Here is a 13457-nt window from a genome sequence, read left to right as displayed (position 1 = left end):
ACTGGCCAGCTTATGACGCTTACAGTAGGTTATTGGCGATAAGTAACATAGAAAATGTAAGATGGTAAAATGGCACACAGGAGTGCATGGAGCAAACAACCCTTTCTACACTTCCTAACCAAAAGCTGAACTGATCTACAGATGTGTACTCTTAAGGTGGGTACACACTGGCCGATATATCGGCCGTTCTATTGAACGGCCAATATATCGCGGGTTCGTCGGCCAGTGTGTACGGGCGATAAGTCTGTGAACTCCGTTGTTCACAGACATATCACGTCGGCCCCGGAGCACAGCCGACGGCCAATATATCTACCGATATATTGCCGCATCGCTGTGTATGTACGGGCGACCAGCCGGTCGCCCGTACACATGCTGCAGCAGGCGGTGGTGATTGACAGCTGAACTGGGCGCGGGCGCGTGTGTACATGCCCGCCCAGTTCATGACGTCAGTCCCCGAAGGATCGGGCAGTGTGTATGCGCAGCACACTGCCCGATCCGTCCATAGATATATCTGCAGATCAATTGATCTGCAGATATATCTATCAGTGTATACCCACCTTTACACTGTGGCTTCAGTCACTCCAAGCAGACCCTCATGGCGCGACAGGTCTTGGCTATTTGGCCGCATCAGTGTCTTTTTCACTCAAAATGTGCACTTTATTCACACAAATAAAAAAACTGGAAGTGACAAAACTAAATGTATAGACTGCGCTGGTCAGTTTGATGTGTGACATTTGTACAACTGTATGCAAATGAGCCTGAATCTGTATATGAAGTGCTGCAATGCAGCAGCTGCGGCTTCTTCTCGTGCTAAGTTCTGTTGTGCTTCATCTGCAACTTTGTACATGTTTAAAATCAATTCCTGTGCAGTAAAAGTTGCAGCTCAGCATCTCTGTTACACTTTGAGGTCTGTTTTGCTGCACCTGCACAAGAATTTAAAGAAAAAGTTGTTATGCTACCCAGCTCGTTGCGGCTCTGTTACTCCGGGGGCGAGATGTAATGGAGTCTGATTTTCCCCGACATGCGGGATGCCGGACAAACTCGGACGATTTTTTAAAAGGGCAGTCATTTACACATTGGGCGAACTCTGACTCTATTACATCTCGCCCTGGGCGTCTTGTGCTGTTTGGTGTATTGAGGCTAGGTGTATGAGGATGCATCAGTAAGACTTATCTACCTGAGCTAAAATGTCTAACCAAGTGCTAGGAAATAGAGTGGGGTTGTACTCGGCACTCACCTGTGTGGTGCAGATGTTTAATGTGAGTTATTAGTTTGATTGTTACGCTGGGAAGATGGATAAGGGTGTGCGATGAGGTGATGTGTGAGATAAATGACTGCAGGGATCAGAATAGAGTGAATATTTATTTATTGTCAGTTGCTACAGTTCAGAAGACACAGTGCAAACAATTGCAATAATCTTGTATGTGGATAAACTGCTGTCAGATGGCGTCTGGCAGGTAAGTTGGCTCCTTTATGGTACATTGTACATATTGTATGTCTCCCTAAGGGGGACATTTACTAAGCGGTGATAAGAGCGGATAAGTGAGCCAGTGGAGAAGTTGCCCATGGCAACCAATCAGCACTGACGTAACATCTATAATTTGCATACTGTAAAATGATACAGAGCTGCTGATTGGTTGATGGGGACATTTCTCCACTGGCTCACTTCTCTGCTTTTATCACTGCTTTGTAAATGTCCCCCTTAAACACCTATGGTCTAACAACCCCTTATGATGTAGCAGTGGCTGCCTCTCCTTACACTTGCATTGTGAATGTGACCACTGGATGGATGGTACCATACCCCCCAACAACTGGAGGCTTTTGCCGCATGCCGCTGAAAAGGGGTCGTGGCCGTTTGAAAAGGAGGCATAGCTTTGCATGAATGATGCAACCGTGAGCCATGCCTCCCATTTTCATCACAGTGGGGGCATGGCAGTGCTCTGTGAGCTGCTGACCATGCCCCCAGTTCCTCTGGCTCACTGGAATAGATGCTGCGCCTATTCAGCGCTGCTCTGCTCTGAACTAAGCAGAGCAGCGACTGCCCCTCCCCCCATGTGGGACACTGCAGCCCGTGGGAGGGACAGAGGGACAAACCCCCAAAACATGATTGTCCCACAAAAATTGGGACAGTTGGGAGGTATGTGGTATACTTACCTGGAGTGAATGAGCCCCTTGAGGGTGTTATTTTCTGTACTCCACGTTGTAGGCACATCTCCCTTTGAAATTGTAATCGGTCTCTGGGTCGACCACACTTAGGTCGACAGTCACTAGGTCGATCACTATTGGTCGACATGCATTATGTCGACAGGGTTTCTATGTCGACGTAGTCACTAGGTCGACATGTCCTAGGTCGACCTGACAAAAGGTCGACATAAGTTTTTCACAATTTGTTTTTCATTTTTTAAATTTTTCCATACTTTACGATCTACGTGGACTACAATTGGGAATGGTAACCTGTGCCGAGCGCAGCAATAGCGGAGTGAGGTACTTTGCCCGAAGCTCGTGAGCCATGCGAGGGGACACGGTGCACTAATTGGGGTTCCCGGTCACTATACAAAGAAAACAACACTAAATTATGGGGGCCATTCCAAGTTGATCGCTCGCTGACATTTTTTGCAGTGCAGCGATCAGGTCTCTACTGCGCATGCATATGCACTGCAATGCGCATGCACGCCGTATGGGTACACAGTGGATCGTTGCCGAGTTATGGATTTAAGAAGAATCCATTCGCACAGGCGATCGCAAGGAGAATGACAGGAAGAGGGCTTTTGTGGGTGGCAACTGACCACTTTCTGGGAGTGTTTGAAAAAATGCAGGCGTGTCCAAGCGTTTGCAGGGCGGGTGTCTGACGTCAATTCCGGCACCAAAAAGACTGAAGTGATCGCAGCGGCTAAGTAAGTCCAGAACTATTCAGAAACTGCACAAACTGTTTTTGCACAGCTCGGCTGCAGAGGCGTTCGCACACTTGCAAAGCAAAAATACACTCCCTCGTGGGCAGTGACTATGCGTTTGCACGGCTGCTAAAAGTAGCTAGCGAGTGATCAACTCGGAATGAGGGCCAAAATTAAAAACCTTGTTTGTGTCGACTTATTTTAGGTGTCGCTAATTGGGTGCCCTAATTGGGGTTTCCGGTCACTCTACGAAGAAAACGACACTAAATAAAATAAAAAATCTCATGTCGACCCTTTGTCATGTCGACCTTGCTCATGTCGCCCTAATGCTTGTGTCAACCTATTTTGGGTTTCGTCTTAGTTACTGTTGACCAATAGTGGTCGACCTAGACACTGTCAACCCTATGAACCACACCCCTTTGAAACACTTACTGTACACTGTAACATCTACTAGTGGTGCAGTGAAGACCTGGGATGTGAGTAAACCCTTGCTGGGAAACCTCTTACCGTATAATGGGGGTAACTCAGACTGGATCGCTGAATCGGCAGTGATCGCAGTCTGAATATTTTTGTGGAGTGCGCACGCGCAGTGGTCGCACTGCGTGTGCGAACCCCGGGAGCTCAGTGAGTTGCTATCAGCATCTCTGGGCTGCGATCGCCTCTGCCTGGTCACGGGGCGGGAGGGGGCGTGGCGTGCCAATGCACTGAGTGAGCGTCCAATCCAGGTAAGTATGTACATTTACTTATCGGCCGCTCAACATGTTGGTCAGAAAACCCAGGTACTGTAGGTGGGCATTTGAATTTGCTCACCCAGCTGTGACACCAACACCCAGTAACAAGTGTACGGGCAGTCGATGGACCACCCATAGACACAGCAAGATGTGCTTATACAGTATATCCCCAGATATATCGGCCATTGGATGTGCAGCGCAGCTAGCATGATGCAGTATGTCTGTGAACGACACTGTTAACATACATATATCGGCGATACACACCTGCTGACAGGCTCGCAATACAAACGGCAGATACATTGGCCAGTGTGTACCTAGCTTTAGGCAGCAGAGTTCATACACAGATTCACGGGTGTAGTATGGCAGGCCGGCGGTCGGGCTCCCGGCGACCAGCATACCGGCGCCGGGAGGCCGACCGCCGGCATACTGACAGTGTGGCGAGCGCAAATGAGCCCCTTGCAGGCACGGTGGCGCGCTATGCGCACCGAGCTATTTTATTCTCCCTCCAGGGAGGCCGACCGCCGGCATACAAACAGTGTGGCGAGCGCAAATGAGCCCCTTGCGGGCACGGTGGCGCGCTGTGCGCGCCACGCTATTTTATTCTCACTCCAGGGGGGTCGTGGACCCCCACGAGGGAGAATTAGTGTCGGTATGCCGGCTGTCGGGATTCCGGCGCCGGTATACTGTGCGCCGGGATCCCGATAGCCGGCATACTGAAGACCACCCCAGATTCACAGGAGATTACCAGAAATGGAACCTGAACAGTATAAACAGAAACAAGCAACTGAGACAATCAACCTAATCAGGGCGTCAAACCCTTCATGTAATTAGAGTGCTTGACACTAGCAAAAAACATAAAACCTATACCAGACCCGGGCATAGGTGTGCAAGAGAGTGCTATGTTCCCTTTTCTTACTTGGAGATGTGCATGTGATACATGCCAAAAATCTTTTAAACATAGTACTACTAATTTAGGGACTAATTCAGCATGGAACACAGCTCCGACAGCATTTGCATTCTGTAGCCATCTGCAGTGTGCGCACGCACAGAAGCCGCACTGCACTGATTGACAGGCAGGGGCGTTCGCGGGGTGGTATGGGGTGTCATGGCAGCATTTTAGGGGCTTTGCGGTGGCGTTGGGGGTAGCCGTGGTCCGGACAACTTAGACGTGTCCGGTCCGTATGCTGGGTGGGCTGTGACGGCTGCGTGACATCGCATGCAGCCACTGCAACATGAAAAATGGTAGCCCTCTGTTTGCCATAGCAGCTAGGCTGCATAGACAGAGGGCAACCCTAAACATGTGAGAGCATCACCTTCTTGCGATGCGCTAGCATGTTTGCGCAGGAGACAGAACGCGGCATGCAGGGTTGGCTTGCCCTGTGCTGGGTGCCCCCTCATGTCAGGGTAAAGGGTTGTAGGTGTGCGATTTTTTGCACATCTACAACCCATGCTGAATTGGGCACTTATTGTACTTTGAATTGTGAACTGCCTCTCGGTTTTGAATCATGAATTTTTCAAGTACAATAAAAAAAAATGTTTGGGGTCATTGTCCTGCTGCAGAATAAATTTGGAGCCAATCAGACAGACACCTCCTTGATTGTATTGCATGATGGATAAGTACCTGACTGTATTTCTCAGCATTGAAACGCAAAGAATTGGACAACATTGAGGACCGAAGATGCAGTGGTAAGTCAAAGAGCATCAGAAAAACAGAGCATCAGAAAAAAAACACATCATGCTCACTTTCCTTTGAAATCGGAAGATGTCCAGCAGTGCCATCGGCTAAGAACTGACAGAAACCAATGGGACCCAGGTACATCCATTTACTGTTTGGAGCAGTTTGGCCAGAAGTGGTCTTCATGGAAGAATTGCACCCAAAAATCCATACCTTCGATGAGGAAGCAAGGTCAAGAAACTCAACTATGCACAAAAACATAGGGACTGGGGTGCAGAAAAATGGCAGCAGGTGCTCTGGACTGATGAGTCATTATTTGAAATATTTGGCTGTAACAAAGACAGTTTGTTCTCTGTAGGGCTTGAGAGTGTCTACAGGCAACAGTGAAGCATTGTGGAGGTTCCTTGGAAGTTTTGGGCTGCATTTCAGCAAATGGAGTTAGGGATTTGGTCAGGTTTAGTTGTGTCCTCAATGCTGAGACATACAGACAGGTACTTATCCACCATGGAGTACCACTGGGGGTAGGGGGGGGGGTAGAGGAGGGGTCTGATTGGCATCACATTTATTCTGCAGCAGGACAATGACACCAAATATGCAGCCAATGTCATTAAGAACTATCTTCAGAATGAAGAAGAACAAGGAGTCCTGGAAGTGATGATATGGCCCCCACAGAACCATAATCTCAACATCATCGAGTTTGTCTGGGATAACATGAAGAGACAGAAGGATTTGAGAAAGCCTACATCCACAGAAGATCTGTGGTTGGTTCTCCAAGATGTTTGAACAACCTCCCTGCCGAGTTTCTTCAAAAACGGTGTGCAAGTGTACCTAGAAGAAATGATGCTGTTTTGAAGGCAAGGGGTGGTCCACCAAATATTGATTTGATTTAGATTTCAATTCTGTTCATTCACTTTGCATTTTGTTAATTGAAAATGTGACAGGAATCACAGACGGAGTATATTCCAAAACACTTTATTTCCACCACAGGCAGGATATAGCTTCACATGCAGGTTTTGCACATCAGGTTTTACAGGCAGTTCTTAAAACAGTAGTATAACATTCCTAGTTCTGGTAATCACAAACAGTTCATGTTCCAAATGGCTCCTAACATAACCCCAGACACCCCCAAGCTATCGCCTGGCCACTTTCTGGCATTAGGAGCAATGACCTACAGAACAAAACACATTTTTAAACACAGCAGAGAAGGTGAACTGATTATCCCAGCTGTGGCTTACCGCAGACTCAGCTAAAACCTGGACTGGATTGGATTCTATCAGACCTGTTCCTGCTGTTCCAATCCTGCAAAAGCCTGCCGGTTTACACTAACCTTATGTGGATGTCTTTGCCATAATACAAATAAACCATTAACACATTTCTGAAAGCATTCTTATATACTGTATATATGTATATATATACAGTATATATATACACAGATATATATATATATATATATATATATATATATACACTGTACATATGTGATTATGGGTCAAGAAGTAGGCCTTTTAATACCATACATGTTAACTAATTTTCAAGCAGCCATTACTGAATTAGTATGTGCAGTGGGAGTATGGTGATGTACAGTGTTCACCTCCCAAGACTTACACATTGTAAATTACAGTTGTAAGTAAAACAGCATTGTTCTTTGTAAACAGTGACAGTCATAAACTTAAACATCCTGTAGTTGTAAAATGTTATCTTGTAGTCAACACCGCCCTGTTTACTAAGTTCTAGCAAGGTTTATCATACCTGCTAATGGTTGTTGCTACAGTATTTTGCTATACTTCATTATGAGTCATAGCAGGAAACACTCAAGTTTCTAGTATCTGTCTCCTGGTGGTACCTACGCATACTTGCCGATACTGCTGCCCCTCTTCCGGGAGGGGACAGCCTGGTCGGCGAACAGGGGGGCGTGTCTGGTAGTGAGGGGGCATGTTCGGGGCGTGACAGCATAAAAACATCATTGTGCTCCGCCCCCGCTATTCAGTGCTGAGGAAACAGGCACCGGAGAGTGGGGGCGGAGCTACAATGACGTGATTCGGGTCCCCCTCGGACCACCCACTGGTGCTCCATTGTGGGCGGCCAAGGGTGCGGGAGCTGGCGGTGGATGCGGGACACTTGCCGACCTTTCTGGGGGGCCGGGAGCACCACCCAATTTTCGGGAGCCTCCTGGCCATTCCGGGAGGGTAGGCAAGTGTGTGCATATGTGACAATTACAACAATAGATATTACTGAGCCTGATACCTACTGTACAATTATTTAATTAGTCAGTACAAGCCTGTGTCATGCTTTAGAACCTGAGTAGCTCAGGAACAGACTCGCAGGGAATATAAATGTCCAGGGTCATATTAGCCATACTGTAGATCTCACTGGGAATCTTCCTTGTGAACCAGCCTGGGGCTATGTCAATTACAACAGTTTTTTCATTTATAAAATTTTTCTTCTAAAGCAGCTGGTGCAGGGATCATCGCAGGTACATTATTATGTGAGCTGTGAGATTTCCTTATGGGCCCTACACACTAGAAGATAACACTGAACGATATGAACATTCTCGTTCATATCGTTCAGTGTGGAAGCACCAACGCTGAGTGATGCGCGGCCCCGCTCTCGTTCATTGTTGGTGCCCCGTCGCTTATGCATGCAGGCCAATATGAACAATCTCGTACATATTAGCATGCACTGCTATGGAGCTGGGTGACGGGGAGAGTGTAGAAACTTCATTCCCCCCGTCACCTCCCCCACGCCGCCGGGTCGCCCGTCGGCCGTATCCGCCGTCAGGCAGCTCGGGGGCGGATCGCCGAGTTTGTAGGGGGCATTACTGATCTATTGGTGGGAGCACCGTTTAAGATGGGTAACAATTGATAAGTTGGTAACAAGTGATACCAAGAATGGGGGTCATTCCGAGTTGTTCGCTCGGTTAATTTTTTCGCATCGCAGCGATGTTCCGCTTAGTGCGCATGCGCAATGTCCGCACTGCGACTGCGCCAAGTAAATTTGCTATGCAGTTAGGAATTTTACTCACGGGTTTTTCTTCGTTCTGGTGATCGTAATGTGATTGACAGGAAGTGGGTGTTTCTGGGCGGAAACAGGCCGTTTTATGGGTGTGTGTGAAAAAACGCTACCGTTTCTGGGAAAAACGCGGGAGTGGCTGGAGAAATGGAGGAGTGTCTGGGCGAACGCTGGGTGTGTTTGTGACGTCAAACCAGGAACGACAAGCACTGAACTGATCGCAGATGCCGAGTAAGTCTCGAGCTACTCAGAAACTGCACAGAGATGTATTTTCGCAATAATGCGAATCTTTCGTTCGCAATTTTAAGAAGCTAAGATTCACTCCCAGTAGGCGGCGGCTTAGCGTGTGCAATGCTGCTAAAAGCAGCTTGCGAGCGAACAACTCGGAATGACCCCCAATATCACTTATGTGATATATATTCTATACAACATGGACATGTTTGGCAGAAGCCATTTAACCTTCCAGTATGTTTTTTATTGTGAGAGGAAACTGGAGTAGGAAAGGAAACCAACACAAACATGCGGAGAACATACATACAGCAAACAGGTCAGGCCCTGGTTGGAATTAAACAGTGCTGTGAGACTGCAATGCTAATCACTGTGCCACTGTGCTGCCTGCAAACTCACTGTGCTACTTTCAAACTCAGCATCATACCCAAAGTGCCCAGACAAATTGTCATTTAAATAGATTGCACAGGAAGGTGCACTATAATGAACGAGCATAAAATGCATTCACAGGAACAGAAGCACAACCTAATTAACTAGGAACATACATACAAGCTATGGGCCTAATTCAGCATGGATCGCTAATCTGAGAAATTGCAGTTGTCTGCAAGTAGAAAGGCGCTGCCCTGACAGAAAGAAAAAACTCCCCCTTCAAATTTGCGATTGCATCGCAGATCGCTATCTACTCGCAGATGCATACACAAATCTCGGAACATCGAAGTATCTTTGCCATCAGAGCAAATGTGAGTAGGTCTGAGGCTGCCACTAATCTGTGACTGAGGTGGGCTGGAAGTGGTCTGCGCTGACGTAAGAGACCCTCCCCAAAAATGCCTGGGCACGCCTGCATTTTTTCTGACACACCCAGAAAATGGCAGGTTTCCGCCTGCAAACGCCGGCTTCCTGTTGGTAAAAAATGGCTACATTGCGTGTATGACCTGTACACATTTTCGCACGTGCAGAATGCGAACATTACGCATGCACAGTCATTGATAATCAATTGATTTGCAAATTCTCTAATTAGCGATCCATGCTGAATTAGACCCAATATCAAAGGAATTGCTATAATATGGCCTAACTGCAATATGTAATGCTGAGACAAATAAAAAAGCTTTGCAGTTAACAATTTGATAAAAGGGCTGAAGAAAGACAAACATGAGTTTTCTGTAATGGTTCCTGCATTGCATGCATGGAGGTAAATGTGTATATCCACCTGTCAAAATGTCTTTAACATGCCATAGCTAAACTTAGAATACGTGCGAATGTCCCATTACCACCGAGCCTTCACCAAGAAGTGACTGAGCTGTGTACAACTCTCCATTGGCCATCCTTGTGTATGCTCAAAGACAGGGTTGGACTGGCCCACAGGGGTACAGGGGAAACCACCGGTGGGCCCCACTGCCTGGGGGCCCTCTTCCTCTAGGGATCAGGTTCCAGACTGTACACTTGAATTATACATTATACATATTATCTACAGTGCATTGCAGTTATTAATCTTGTACATTATCATGCATGCACTAGCAGTATTTACTATATATATTTATGATGGGGCTCATACCATGGTTAGCCAAGCCTCTGTGGCAGCTGGCCACACCCCTACAGCTGTATACCCCCACGCCCCAGTCCGACACTGCTCAAAGATGTGTGGTGTGAAAACTTGCAAGACATGGTGACTAACATGACACGTTCACTTGTGTATCAGCCCCAAAGTGTTCAAACCTGCACTGCTCTGTGACCTCGTCTAAAGGGTTTCAATGGTAATATTTTCAAAGATTGAAAGATTTTAACATTGTAAAGTACTTTGGGTAGTGGGGAAGATCCAACTTATTGAGCAAGTGTAAGTATATTTTCAGTATAATGTCACTTTAACATGAATCATCTCTCATTCATCACAAAATTTTAAATGCTTAGAAACTTCACAACAAAAACTATTATATACTGTATGATTGATTAGTCAGAACGACCGTGTTATCTTAGTACCTTTTGCCCAACCGAGGACAAAGATGAACAGATCTATAGAGCTATAGAGCAGGAGATAGTAAATATGTTTCTCTGTAGCTTAGCAACAATTCAACATTTGTGATAATAAATACATTTTACTGCATTTGTATCAGTAAAATACATAAATATATTTAAAACATGTATAAGAATGCATCTCATGTAACACCATACTAGCCGACTTTTGAAAAAGCATTTCAGGGAGATTGTGAAAGAAACACCTATCTGTGCGGACGTGTACTGCTACATCTGTGAGGCGTGCCATGAAAATGACTTACATCCAAATGTAAATGAGCCCCAAAGTTAGTATACTGTATACACATATACTGTAAGTGGCCATGAGAAACCTTATTTATCATATGTCCTAGAGGATGCTGGGGTCACCATTAGAACCATAGGGTATAGACGGGATCCGCAGGAGACATGGGCACTTTAAGACTTTCAAAGGGTGTGAACTGGCGCCTCCCTCTATGCCCCTCCTCCAGACTCCAGTTTTAGAATTGTACCCAGTGAGACTGGATGCACTACAGGGGAGCTCCACTGAGTTTCTCTGAAAAGACTTATGTTAGGTTTTTTATTTTCAGGGAGGACTGCTGGCAACAGTCTCCCTGCTTCGTGGGACTTAGGGGAGAGAGGTATGACCTACTTCTGGTGAGTTCAAAGGCTCTGCTTCTGGCTGACAGGACACCATTAGCTCCTGAGGGTGATGATCGCTAGGTACGCCTAGATGCTCACTCCCGCAGCCTGCCGTCACCCCCTTACAGAGCCAGAAGTCAGAAGACAGGTGAGTAGCAGAAGAAAGAAGACTTCTCTTCAGTGACGGCTTTATGAGGTACAGCGCAGCGTACGGAACGCTGCGCGCCATGCTCCCACACATAACAGGCACTGCAGGGTGCAGGGTGGGGGGGGGGGGGAGGGCGCCCTGGGCAGCATAAAATCCTCTTTGTAACACTGGCACTTAAGGGCATATAGTGCGGTGGCACTGTCCTAACCCCCGCCAGTATAAAAATCTAGTAATCCACGCTGAGGAAAAGCGCGCCATTGCGGGGGCGGGACTTCTTCCTCAGTCATCCAGCACACTACTCGGCGCCATTTTTTCCCTCCTAGGATGCTGATCCTTTCTTCACCGCTGTATCAGGGTGAAAAAAGAACAAGGGGGGCGAAGTTAAATTAGTGCTGTGTATATTTAAGTTTATACTGTTATATGAATAAAAGAGCTGCAGGTCTGTGGGCAAACTTTGTTGTACAGTTCTCTGCTACTAACGCTGGGTTGTGAGCTGACAAAATCCTCTCTGTGTCCCTTGACAGATTTTACAGTTGATCCTTGTGGTTCATAAACGTGATGAATGAGAGCTCACACGGCTGTGTGACATGTGCAGTCCCTCTGTTACGACTCGGCACATTACTCCTCTGATTAAAGGATCTGTCCCCTATAAGCCCCGAAGTGTCTGTGGGGTGTTTGCACATGTATGTATCATGTCTGACAGGGTTGTCTTCCCTTGAGGAAATTTTAGTAGGGACACAGATGTATGTTTATATATATATATATATATATATATAAGTGATGTGCACCGGAAATTTTTCGGGTTTTGTGTTTTGGTTTTGGATTCGGTTCCGCGGCCGTGTTTTGGATTCGGACGCGTTTTGGCAAAACCTCCCTGAAAATTTTTTGTCGGATTCGGGTGTGTTTTGGATTCGGGTGTTTCTTTACAAAAAACCCTCAAAAACAGCTTAAATCATAGAATTTGGGGGTCATTTTGATCCCATAGTATTATTAACCTCAATAACCATAATTTCCACTCATTTTCAGTCTATTCTCCTAAAATTTGCACCGAGGTCGCTGGATGACTAAGCTAAGCGACCCAAGTGGCCGACACAAACACCTGGCCCATCTATGAGTGGCACTGCAGTGTCAGACAGGATGGCACTTCAAAAAAATAGTCCCCAAACAGCACATGATGCAAAGAAAAAAAGAGGCGCAATGAGGTAGCTGTGTGACTAAGCTAAGCGACACAAGTGGCCGACACAAACACTTGGCCCATCTAGGAGTGGCACTGCAGTGTCAGACAGGATGGCACTTCAAAAAAATAGTCCCCAAACAGCACATGATGCAAAGAAAAAAAGAGGCGCAATGAGGTAGCTGTGTGACTAAGCTAAGCGACACAAGTGGCCGACACAAACACCTGGCCCATCTAGGAGTGGCACTGCAGTGTCAGACAGGATGGCACTTCAAAAAAATAGTCCCCAAACAGCACATGATGCAAAGAAAAAAAGAGGCGCAATGAGGTAGCTGTGTGACTAAGCTAAGCGACACAAGTGGCCGACACAAACACCTGGCCCATCTAGGAGTGGCACTGCAGTGTCAGACAGGATGGCACTTAAAAAAAATAGTCCCCAAACAGCACATGATGCAAAGAAAAAAAGAGGCGCAATGAGGTAGCTGTGTAACTAAGCTAAGCGACCCAAGTGGCCGACACAAACACCTGGCCCATCTAGGAGTGGCACTGCAGTGTCAGACAGGATGGCACTTCAAAAAAATAGTCCCCAAACAGCACATGATGCAAAGAAAAAAAAGAGGCGCAATGAGGTAGCTGTGTGACTAAGCTAAGTGACCCAAGTGGCCGACACAAACACCTGGCCCATCTAGGAGTGGCACTGCAGTGTCAGACAGGATGGCACTTCAAAAAAATAGTCCCCAAACAGCACATGATGCAAAGAAAAATAGAGGTGCAATGAGGTAGCTGTGTGACTAAGCTAAGCGACCCAAGTGGCCGACACAAACACCTGGCCCATCTAGGAGTGGCACTGCAGTGTCAGACAGGATGGCACTTCAAAAAAATAGTCCCCAAACAGCACATGATGCACAGAAAAAAAGAGGCGCAATGAGGTAGCTGTGTGACTAAGCTAAGCGACACAAGTGGCCGACACAAA

At 46.7% G+C, this 13457-nt stretch overlaps 1 non-coding gene across 1 annotated transcript; it reads left to right on the top strand.

The window, feature by feature from the left end:
- Positions 1 to 11846: 11846 nt before the first annotated feature.
- Positions 11847 to 11942, top strand: LOC134938909 (small nucleolar RNA U13). The gene has a single exon (XR_010181349.1). It is a non-coding gene; the product is annotated as a small nucleolar RNA U13 (small nucleolar RNA).
- The last annotated feature ends 1515 nt before the right edge of the window (positions 11943 to 13457 follow it).

Source organism: Pseudophryne corroboree, chromosome 6 (genome assembly GCF_028390025.1).
Source record: "Pseudophryne corroboree isolate aPseCor3 chromosome 6, aPseCor3.hap2, whole genome shotgun sequence".
NCBI classification, from domain to species: Eukaryota; Metazoa; Chordata; class Amphibia; order Anura; family Myobatrachidae; genus Pseudophryne; species Pseudophryne corroboree.
This window is presented reverse-complemented; position numbering and strand designations above follow the sequence as displayed.